Source organism: Etheostoma cragini, chromosome 18, assembly GCF_013103735.1.
Source record: "Etheostoma cragini isolate CJK2018 chromosome 18, CSU_Ecrag_1.0, whole genome shotgun sequence".
Lineage (NCBI taxonomy): Eukaryota > Metazoa > Chordata > Actinopteri > Perciformes > Percidae > Etheostoma > Etheostoma cragini.
In genome coordinates this window covers 22,852,657-22,863,796 of record NC_048424.1, presented here as the reverse complement: position 1 = coordinate 22,863,796, position 11,140 = coordinate 22,852,657, and the positions used below count along the sequence as shown (strand labels likewise).

The 11,140-nt window shown below is 42.1% G+C and overlaps 1 long non-coding RNA gene across 1 annotated transcript in view; it reads left to right on the top strand.

The window, feature by feature from the left end:
* The first annotated feature begins 10,224 nt into the window (after nucleotides 1–10,224).
* Nucleotides 10,225–11,140, top strand: part of LOC117961283 — a 21,287-nt gene continuing 20,371 nt past the window's right edge. The window contains exon 1 of the long non-coding RNA XR_004660365.1: nucleotides 10,225–10,354. This is a non-coding gene — a long non-coding RNA (uncharacterized LOC117961283). The remainder of the gene's footprint in view (nucleotides 10,355–11,140) is intronic.

The following is an 11,140-nucleotide window of genomic DNA, read 5'->3' as shown; positions in this document are numbered from 1 at the left end:
GACTTCATATTTAAATGTTCCCATCTAATTAGAATAATTTATACAAACTTCCACTGCCCAATCAGATGTGTGATACATGTGAGATGCCTTACAACAAAGAAAGATAACAGTTTGCACTGTGTGTGTGTGTGTGTGTGTGTGTGTGTTTGTGTGCATTTAAATTTTGTCAACAGACCAAACAAAATAACAGAATAATTGTATAGACCAGGTTTTATTTAAATCGGGTGAATGTGAGGCGCCCTTTAGAGGACAGCCAAGCACTCCATCCCCCCAAACCCTGTCCGCCTGCCCTAACTCACAATACATTGCGATTGTGGCGGCTCCAAGGCTCTGGAACTTTCTTCCCTTAGGCTTGAGAGCCTTGGATTCTGTGGAATCTTTTAAAAAACACCTCAAGACACATCTTTTTAGACAAGCTTTTAACTAGCAATATGGCTTAGTATACTATGTGTTGCTGTTTTTTTTTTTTTTTTACTGTAAAGCACTTTGTGACCCTTCTTGTCTGTGAAAGGTGCTATATAAATAAAGCTTACTTACTTACTTACTTACATTTACTGAATCAATGAGCTGGAAATAAAGGGAAACATAGATTACAATCCAAATATTGAAACATAATGGAATATATTGCAGTAAGGCTCTCAGGTGTTCTGTAATGCTTTCAACTATTTATTCTCCTTTGGATTGACTTTTCCAATTATACAGTAAGGAAAATAAGTATTTGAACACCCTGCTAATTTGGAAGTTCTCCCACTTAGAAGTCACAGAGGGGTCTGAAATTATCATCATATGTGCATGTCCACTGTGAGAGACATCTAAATAAAAGAAATCCAGAAATCACAATGTATGATTTTTTATGACTATTTATTTGTATGAAACAGTTGCAAATAAGTATTTGAACACCTGTCTATCAGCTACATTTCTGACCCACAAAGACCTGTTGGTCTGCCTTCAAAATGTCCCCTCTCCACTCCACTTATTTTCCTGACCTAGATTCACCTGTTTGAGGTCGTTAGCTGCATAAAGACACCTGTCCTCCCCATACAATCAGTAAGAATCCAACTACTAACATGGCCAAGACCAAAGAGCTGTCCAAAGACTCTAGAGACAAAATTGTACCCCTCCACAAGGCTGGAAAGGGCTACGGGGAAATTGCCAAGCAGCTTGGTGAAAAAAGGTCCACTGTTGGAGCAATCATTAGAAAATGGAAGAAGCTATACATGACTGTCAATCTCCCTCGGACTGGGGCTCCATGTAAGATCTCACCTCGTTGGGTCTCAATGATCCTAAAAAAGGGAGAAATCAGCCCAGAACTACACGGGAGGAGCTGGTTAATGACCTGAAAAGAGCTGGGACCACCGTTTCCAAGGTTACTGTTGGTAATACACTAGGACGTCATGGTTTGAAATCATGCATGGCACGGAAGGATCCTCTGCTTAAACTAGAACATGTCAAGGCCCATCTTAAGTTGGCAACGACCATTTGGATGATCCAGAGGAGTCATGGGTGAAAGTAATGTGGTCAGATGAGACCAAAATAGAACTTTTTGGTCATAATTCCACTAACCTCCGTGATTTCTAATTGGGAGAACTTGCAAAATAGCAGGGTGTTCAAATACTTATTTTCCTCACTGTATCTGAGTCAGCAAACAAGTAGCTTAGGCATAATTTACTCTTCCGGGTTCACACGTAAACACAAACACCAGCCCTTGGGTGACAGTCCGGTGCTTGTTTGACCCAGCCACCACCCCAACCGGCCTCTTTACGTGGACATTTAGCATTCTTAAACTTCGTCACTGTACTTCTTTCATTGCCCCTACCATAATTACTATATCACTAGAAGGTGCTACCACTAGAAACGTGAATACACATAGATATTCATAATTTTACGTCTATGGCCTCTGTCTTGATCAGTTTTCATCTCACTTCAGGTTGTCAGATTTATTTTGCTAGTATCATTTTTAACGCCCAAGTCTAAACTAAATGGCGACACATTCATTAAAATGCTACAGCATGCTCAAGTTAATAGTTCACTGCAATATACTGCTGTATCAACATAAATTCAAAAATAAGTATGCAAAGTCATGGTTCATCAAGTTTTTTACCAAGTCAAAATTATGACTTTTTAAGACCATTATGAATTATATTTAACAACATGGGTATTCATTGTGAAAAATAAAGATGATGGAACTGTGACTAGAAATAGTACTTCATGGCATAGCAGGGCACTGCAGGGTATAGCAGCAGAGCATAGAGCATAGCAGGGTATAGATGGGCACAGTTGGGCGTGGACCACGACCACCGCAACAGCTGCAACCAAGATTTAGGGGCCACCTTAATCCGAAGAAAACTTCTGGGCGAAAACAAACAAACATAAGAACTCAAGGGAATAACTCCTCAGAGCTAAGATAGTAACAAGCAGAGCGATGGACTCAGTGTGTCAAAGGAAGTCCCCCGGCAGTCTAAAACTATAACAGCATGACAAAGAGCTGGTGCAAGGCAAACCTGAGCCAGTTCTGTGAGAGTTGGTAGATGAGTATGATGACTATGAAGAGAAGCAGAGAAGAGAAGGGAGGCTGTGTCTGTGGCTATACACCCTCCCTTGCCTGTCTGGGCGGACACTGCCACTCCTAACTCCCTAACAATAAGTTTAATCAAACAGTAGAGTTTTAAGTTTACTCTTAAATGTGGTGACGGTGTCTGCGTACCAAACCCAGACCAGAAGCTGGTTCCACAGTAGAGGAGCCTGATAGCTGAAGGCTCTGGCTCCCATTCTACTTTTAGAGACTCTAGGAACCACAAGTAACAAGTATTCTGGGAGTGCAGTGCTCTAGTTGGACAATAAGCCACTAAGAGCTCTTCAAGATAAGACCATTTAGAGCTTTGTAGGTCAGGAGAAGGATTTTAAATTAAAAGCCAATGCAGAGAAACTAATACAGGAGAAATAGGATCTCTTTTCTTAGTTCTTGACAGAACACTGCCTGCAGCATTCAGGATCAGCTGGAGTCTTAAGGGACTTATTTGAGCATCCCGAAGAATTCCATTTGTCCAGCCTGGAAGCACCTAATGCATGGATTAGTTTCACAGCATTGTTCTGAGACAGGTAGTTCCTAATTTCGCCAACGTCACGAAGATGAAAAAGGCTGTTCTTGAGGTTAGTTTAGATGGTAGTTAAAGGATATAAACTCATCAAAAAGAACTCCTCGATTTCTGACAGTAGTCCTGGAGGCCAGGGCAATTATCACGGTACTGTGGCGGACCCAAATGCATGACTCAGACAGGTGATAGAAGGTAAGTACTTCCATTGTCCAAAGAACAATGCAGGCGACAGTACAGCAGGAGCAGGCAGTAATCCTCATGAAAAGGCAGGCAGAAGTCAAATAACAATCAGGTAGGCAAAAGTGCAAAACGAGCAGGCAAGAAACGGAAACGGGAAACAGGCTTAACTCCAAAAAAAACAGAGAAGCAAACTCAAACCAATCTGCTGGAAAGCGTGACATGGAGACAACCCCAGTCTGGCAGGTGAAGTAGGAATGGTGAGTATTTAAGTGATGGGACGAGGGGAAGCTGAAAACAAACCGGTGAATCTAATTAGGGGCGGAGATGGTAATCAAACGGGCGGGAAAGCCGACAAAGGCAGGAAGTCAAGTGACCAAGGATCTAACCAAACAGTGGATTTCAAAACAAAACAGGAAGTAGATAACCAAAACAGAAAACATGAAACACACTACAACAGAAACTTCACAAAACCATGACAGCAATACCATCTAGAGTAGCTACATCCCTAGATGGTGAAGTTTGGAGGTGTTTAGGGCCCAACATAATAACGTCTGTTTAGTCTGAGTTTAACATCAGAAGACTGTACAATGGGGCTCAAAATTTTGGACACCCTAGGTAAGAATTTGTATTAATGTGTATAGAAAAGCCAATAAAAGATGGAAAAATCTCCAAAAAGGCATCAAACGACAGATTAGACATTCGTATAATATGTCACAAAAAAGTTGAATTTTATTTCCATCATTTACACTTTCAAAAGAACAGAAAACAAAAAAATAGCATCTGCAAAAGTTTGGGCACCCTGCAGAGTTTCTAGCATGCACCCCCCTCCCTTTGGAAAGCTAAGACCTGACAGTGTCATGGACTGTTCTCAATCATCGTCTGGAAAGACCAGGTGATGTCAACCTTAAGGTTTTAAATGCCCAGACTCATCTGACCCCCCCCCCAACAATCAGCACCATTGCTTCTTCTAAGCAGTTGCCTAGAAAACTGAAAATAGTTTTCCGCTTACAAAGCAGGATAAGGTTTGAAGAAGATGGCAAAGCGTTTTCAGATGCCAATATCCTCTGTTGGGAATGTAACGAAGAAATGGCTGTCATCAGGAACAGTGGAAGTTAAAGATCTGGAAGACCGAGAACAATATCAGAACCGCTCGCAGGATTGTGAGAAAAGCAAGTCCAGACCCACGTTAGACTGCCCGATCCATCCAGAAAGACCTGGAGACACTGGAATTGGGCTACACCATTCCACTATAAAGAGATACTCGTACAGACATGGTCTTCATGGAAGAGTCATCAGAAGAAAACCTCTTCTACGTCCTCACCAAAAAATTCTGTGTTTAAAGTTTGCAAATTAACACATGGACAAGCCTGATGCATTGTGGGAACAAGGGGCGGCTGTGGCTCAGTGGTAGAGCGGTTGCCTGCCAATTGGAAGGTTGGTGGTTCGATCCCCGCCCCTGCAGTCATTGTCGAAGTGTCCTTGGGCAAGACACTGAACCCCGAGTTGCCCCCGGTGCTGCGCATCGGAGTGTGAATGTGTGTGAGTGTTTATCTGATGAGCAGGTGGCACCTTGTACGGCAGCCCCGGCCAAAGTGTATGAATCTGTGTGAATGGTGAATGTTTCCTGTAGATGTAAAAGCGCTTTGAGCAGTCGTTAAGACTGGAAAAGCGCTATATAAATACAGCACATTTACATTTACATTTACAAGTTCTGTGGACCAATGAGGTTTAAATTGAATTTTGGCCAGAATGAACAAAGGTACGTTTGGAGAAGAAAGGGGCCAAAATTTAATGAAAAGAACCCCTGTCCAACTGTTAAGCATGGAGGGGGGGGATCAATCATGCTTTGGGAGTGTATTGCAGCCAGTGGCACAGGAAACATTTCACGATTGGAAGGAAAAATGGTTTCAATAACATTTCAGCAAATTTTGGAAGCTAACTTGATGCCATCTGTGGAAAAAGCTGAAGTTAAAGAGAGGAGGGCTTCTACAAATGGATAATGATCCTAAACAAACCTCAAAATCCACGGTGGATTACGTCAAGCGGCGTAAACTGAAGGTTTTGCCATGGCCTTCACAATCTCCTGACCTCAACATAATGTGAAATCTATGGATAGACCTTAAAAGAGCAGTGCGTGACAGACAGCTCAGAAACCTTCTTGGCTGGCTACAAGAAGCGTTTCCAAGCTGTGATACTTGTTTTGTTATTTTGAAAGCAAAAATGATGGAAAAAAATCTGACGTTTTTTGACATATTATATGAATGTCAAATCTGCCATTTGAACTTTTGTTTTGAATTTGAAAACATTTGAGCCCCACCGTTGGTCATCAATGATTTTATATATCGAATGCATTCTTTAAGTTTAGCTAACTGTCTAGTTTTATCTGGCTTGATTGCTAGATAATTGGGTGTCATCCGCATAACAATGAAAGTTAATTGAGTGTTTCCTTAAAATATTGCCTAGAAGAATCATGTCTAAGGACAATAGAATTTGTCCAAGCACTGAGCCTTGTGGAACGTCATGGCTAACCATAGCTTACTTAGAGGATTAATTATTAACATTAAAAAATTGAGAATGATCAGATAAATAGGACTTAATGTTACAGTCTCTGTAACAGGATGGTCTGGTCTGGTCAATGTTGTTGAATGCAGCACTAAGATCTAGTAAAACAAGTACAGAGACAAGTCCTTTGTCTGCAGCCGTTAGGTCAGTCATTTTCACCAGTGCCGTCTCTGTGCTATGATACTTTCTAAAGCCTGACTGAAAGTCCTCCAGTAAACCTTTGCTAAGTAAAAAAAAAAAAAATCACATAACTCATTAGCGACTATCTTCTCAAGGGTCTTGGAGAGAAAGGGAAGGTTAGATATAGGTCAATAGTTTGCTACGACCTCAAGATCGAGGGTGGTTTTTTTTAAGGAGAGGTTTTATCACAGCTACTTTAAATAACTGTGGTCCATAACCTTTCAATAGATACATATTGATCATATCTAATGTTAACCTAAAGGTCCTCTGGTACATTAAGGGACAGAATTAAATGAAATGTTGTTGGAATATCTTCCTTAAATTTAGCTATAGCACTGTGAGAACGGTATCTAATATAGAAGCTTTTATTTACTATAGTATAGTCAGGTAATAAGAATATTAAACGTTATTAGAGAATGTTCGGATAATAATCCAATAAGGTTGTTAGGTATAGCCCCTCTTTTTTGCCTTTGATTTAACTGATTTGAGTCAGGGGACGGACTTTGTCACCATCTGCCTGGTACCCAGAAGCCGACCCAGACGAGGTAAGGTGGAATAACAAGGGGAGTATTTATTTGTAGTATGAATATGGAAGCGGGTAAGTCCCAATTTTTGGCAGCGGGTGAAATAGTCAGGCAGGAAGGTTTGTGCAGATCCTAGAATGCAATTGGGAAGTTGTCAGCCAGACAGGCGTGAGTTTCTACCCAGGTGATTAACTGCAAACAGAGGAACAGGAGGCAGGTTAGCGACAGGCAGACAGACTTTCAAAAACTAGAGGCAAGCTGCAAGAGCTCAACATACTGGTTAGGCCAACGGAGGTCTGGTGACGGATTTTATGGTGCAGAGATGCTCATCAGGACCAGGTGTGCAGATTGCCGATAACAGCAGGTGTGTGTAGTAGGAGAATCAGCAGGTGTGTGTAGTAGGAGAATCAGCAGGTGTGTGTAGTAAAAGAATCAGCAGGGATGTGTTCAGGAAACTCAGGACAAACAGACTTCAGGTTAGAGCTAAATCAAAACAGGCTCAACATACTGGAGCCATGAAAGAAGAGGCTCAGGTATATCATTAAACCAAAACTACATGGAAATCATAGGATTTATTGATTTTTGCTATTACAAAAAGAAAACTGATAATTGATCTTTATCAAATAATTCAAGTTTGTAGCTGATTTGACAATAATCAGAGTATAGTCTAAAGCTTTTCATCTTGATAAAACTTTGAATTGCAGCTGTGTTTGAAGGCTCTGTGGCCCTAAATCAACCGTTTTGGTCTTAAAGTCTAAAGCTACAGGAGACTCGTAGTGAACCTGCAAAATGGTCCTGAAAGAATCACTCACGTCAATTTCATTATTTACTCTGGATGTCCAACATGTGCCTCCATACAAAACCCCATGTTTATATTATATTTAACATATGAAATCATTTGAGCCAACTTATGATTTGGGGGTATAGGATGCAAATGTGTGTGTTTCACTTGATTTACACATACAACTATTTCTATCTATTGCGCTACCCCTAATGGAGTACCTGTGGAATTTTACTCTATTAAAATATTTTCTAAAATATTTAGGAACATCTCCATAGACAATTTTGTGTACCATACCCAGCTTGTGAGGACTTGATTCAGTTTTCTTACATCGTTACAGGACTTTTTTTTGTGGGGGGGGGGGGGGTCCTACCAGATAGACCTTCAGTAGCCTGAGGGAACCCATGACGACCTCTGTCTGGTAAGAGTTGCGGGGGGGGGTGGTCTGGTCAGTTGGACTCTGCCTGTCCCTGTCTCCAGGTGCAGGTTTGTCTTTGGGGTTTCCTCCCCCAGCCACTGTATCCACCCACTGAGTTAACCTACGTAGCTTTGCGGTTGCCTTCTTCCTCCTTCCCAGCCGTTCTCACACCACCATCCTCCACCCGCGCCCCCGTTGGGGTCATCACTATTTACCCATAGCTGAGGCTATTTACCCATAACTGGGACAGTGGTTGACGGGCATCAGGGCGTTTCTACTCACCAATGGACCTACATGCCGCATCTCTGGGGCCCACTGCTGCTCCGAGATCCTGTACAACTTAGCCTGGAAACACAAAGGACCAGTTCCCATGTGTGCCACGGGGAGGCATTTACGAGGTCTTGGCAGTGGAGAGGCTATGTACCGGCGGAGGAGGCAACACACACTCGGCTCCTCTTTCCGCCCCTGAAAACAAAGGGCTGTCCGGTGGCAGTAGCTGGAAGCAGAGTGGTGCGCAGAAGCAGCATGTAGCATGCAGCATGCGGCATGCGGCATGCCGCATGCAGCATGTAGCATGCAGCATGTAGCATGCAGCATGTAGCATGCATCATGCAGCTTATAGCATGCAGCATGTAGCATGCAGCATGCAGCATGTAGCATGCAGCATGCAGCTTGTAGCATGCAGCATGTAGCATGCAGCATGCAGCTTGTAGCATGCAGCATGCCGCATGCTGCATGTAGCATGCAGCATGCAGCTTGTAGCATGCAGCATGTAGCATGCAGCATGCAGCATGCAGCATGTAGCATGCAGCATGCAGCTTGTAGCATGCAGCATGCAGCTTGTAGCATGCAGCATGTAGCATGCAGCATGCAGCATGCACTAACTACAAGCTCTACCACTCCAACACTACTGCACTGACGCATCACACGTGCTGCCTGCCATCCAAATGGTTATTGATTCTATTCCATTCTAGCTGTGATTCTATTGTTGCTATGGGACCGGTTTGTTTATGTTTGAAAATACAATATGACTGTAATTATTTCTGATGATTTCTAAAATATGACAAAGAAAAAAACAATTTACTAAATATGAAAGGGAAAAAGATGGACGGCTTTGCACAAGAGCAGTACACACGAGTATGCACTCGGTGGGACGCCATTTTCTCTTACTCCAATAACCATGTTTACTCAGCAACTATCTATTATTTAAGATGTGCATTAATAAAAGACATGCTGTGCAAATCCCACCTTCTGGACGGTGCAGGACAATTGAAAAGTAAAGTGGAAAAATGCATCTTCGACCCTGTCGCTATAGTCAATACACGGACTTATCACAGAATATATATGGCAAGCCGGTTCCATAGCCTTGCCTGCTCTCCCCAATTATGGGGGGAGGAGTACGATTTAGATGTAGAGATGGAATCTGTGCTCTACTCTGAGGGCGGCAGCACGCTGGCTCAGTGGTGGGAACTGCCGCTGCCTGGAAACGAGCAAGGTCACTGCAGAGTCTGACCCAGGTTTGATATCCGGTCCAGGCTAGCCTGTTTCATTCAGTCCTGCAGAATGTGGAAGTAGACTATGGTGGTGACTCAATTGTTCATAACAGCTAGTCTGCAAGCCAGCCACATCTCTGGACTAGGGTTGGGTATCGAATCCTGTACTTGTACTGGTACCGACTGAATCACATCGGTACTACCGGTATTGGTCCACGTAAAATCAAACGGTGCAAAATGTTGATACCTGAGAGTACGTGCAAGCTTATATGTCTTCTCTGCATATTGACAGAGAGCAGAGGTCTGACACACACACACACACACACACGTGCAGAGGTGCGGATGGAGCCAACGTCGGCTCTGCAGTTTTGTTAAAGTCACAGTGAGTCACGGCTATGCCGGTAAAGTGGTTTTAAGTGTGGTTACAGTTTTTCTAAACACAGACACCTTTCACTGTGATCTGATATTAATGGAGAGCCGAAAGTGGTCGCGGTGCTGTCGACGTCTACGAACAAAATAGCCAAACAATCGATCCTGGCTAGGAGATGAGAAACTGACCTAAGAAACAAAAATGACAAAAAGAATGACAAAAGACTTACCTCCCTAAATAATTAAACAGAAGAAAACAGTACCTAATCTAAAATCTTATTTTTAATTGTTGTGCCAACTATACATGGCATAGCGTCAGAGAAACTAAAAAGAAACTTATCCAAGAGGCTCAAAATGTGGCCAACAATCATATTTAGAATCAGCATATATCTAACAGTCTGTGTGTACGTAGTGTGTGTTAACTAGTTGCCGACTGACTGTCACACACAGCTTTAGTGGAGCATGGGGGACTACTAGGGTTGAGTACCTTTGACATCTGAACCAATTCTAGTCCCTGAAATCGGGTTCCCGGGACCCAGCAATACTTTTTTGGTTTTCCTCTGTAATTCCTAAAACATTATTTCAGTTGTAATCTATTTATTTAACACATCATCTTATTTATTTTGAATATTTTACACTAACAGATTTAAAAATTAAAAATAAAACCCCTCCCTGTCTCCTCCCAAACCCATCCCTTAAACCTATTAAATTGAATAATTGTTCATTTCTTACTCACTGTAACTTGTATTCTTGTAATTGTACATTATATTATTTAGCCTGTTTTATTTTCATCATGACTGTTTGTAATTGCTCTTTAATGTTTCATGTAAAGTACTTTGAGTTACCCTGTTGCTGAAAGGTGCTGTAGAAATAAAGTTGCCTTGCCTTACAACCTTTTATCCCTGTGAATGGTGACTGTGTGAAGTTTTGTAAAACTGTAACCACACCACTTCATCAGCCCTAAAGGGACTCACTGTGACTTCAACATAACTGCAGAGCCGACGTAGTTTGCTCTATCCGCACTTCTGCACACACGTGTGTGTGTGTGTGTGTGTGTGTGTGTGTGTGTGTGTGTGTAGGACCTCCGCTCTCTTGTCAATATGCAGAGAGGACAGATAAGCGTGAGCTTACTCTCAGATACCAAATGTGGCACCTAGGAACTACTGGGAGGAGGTTTGTGTTAATCTGAATCATTATGCTCATAACTTCCTGTTTTGACTGAAACCTTCAGGAAATTCTTGCTACTTGTTACTGCTACTTATAGATTATCTTTTACAATAGCTTTATAACTCCCTATAATGCACTGTTGAGCCTTAATATTTCATTTGTTATTGCATTATAAAAAAGATGACAAAACATGATGCTGAGATGCAGGTAACAAAGTTTAATCACACAGGCTCGCTCTTTATTCAGTCCTCCAGAGAATACGTCAAAGCAGTTTTGAGTTGGTAAAATCTCCTTGAAATATTTTCCCAGAAACGATCATTCTGAAAGCTGATCTAAACCAGCTGTAAAAGAAAGCATAAATAAAGGGATTG